Here is a 934-nt window from a genome sequence, read left to right as displayed (position 1 = left end):
GTTTCTACAATAAATATTCTGACAAATGTGTGTTTTTATTTTGTTGCATGCATTCATGATCTCAAGGTTATAAGTCAAAGTCCTGGGCTTTCTTAGAGTTCTTTGCCTTTCACAACAAACATACTAACAGTTTAAAATGCATATTGTCAAGATTCAAAATAATTACAGATTTATTTGACCTTTATAATTACTAGAATTTACTTACCTTCCCTCTTACCTATCAAAAAAGAAGCTAATTGTTAATTCATAGTTTTGGATTCAGAAAGCAGTTTACCCTGAAGTTTTCTGCAATTGAAGCTGAAGTCTTCTTTCTAAAATTTTTTATTTTATGTTGGAATATAGTTGATTTACAATGCTGTGTTACTTTCAGGTGTACAGCAATCTGACTTAGCTCTACATGTTCATGTATCTGTTCTTTTTCAGATTCTTTTCCCATAAAGGTTATTACATACTATTGAGTACAGTTCCCTGTGTTATACAGTAGTCCTTGTTGATCATCTATTTTATATACAATAGTGTGTATATGTTAATCCCTGTCTTTTAATTTATCCTGCCTATCTTTTCCCATTGTGCATGTGTGCTAAGTCATTTCAGTAGTGCAATTCTTTGTGACCCCATGGACTGTAGCCTGCCAGGCTCTTCTGTCCATATGATTCTCCAGGCAAGAGATGGTAATCCATGGTAATGGATTACCATGCCCTTCTCCAGGGGATATTCCCAACCCAGGGATCGAACCCGCATCTCTTATTGTCTCCTGCGTCAGCAGGTGGGTTCTTTACCACTAGCTCCACCTAGGAAGCCCCCTTTTCCCTTTGGTAACCATAAATTTGTTTTCTAAGTCTGTGAGTCTATTTCTGTTTTGTAAATAAGTTCATTTGTATCATTTTTTAGATTCCATAAGTAAGTGATATCACATGATATTTGTATTTCTCTT

This window comes from Bos javanicus, chromosome 10 (assembly GCF_032452875.1).
Source record: "Bos javanicus breed banteng chromosome 10, ARS-OSU_banteng_1.0, whole genome shotgun sequence".
In the NCBI taxonomy this organism is placed as follows: Eukaryota; Metazoa; Chordata; class Mammalia; order Artiodactyla; family Bovidae; genus Bos; species Bos javanicus.
The sequence above is the reverse complement of the archived record's forward strand: the minus strand, read 5'-3'. Positions refer to the sequence as shown.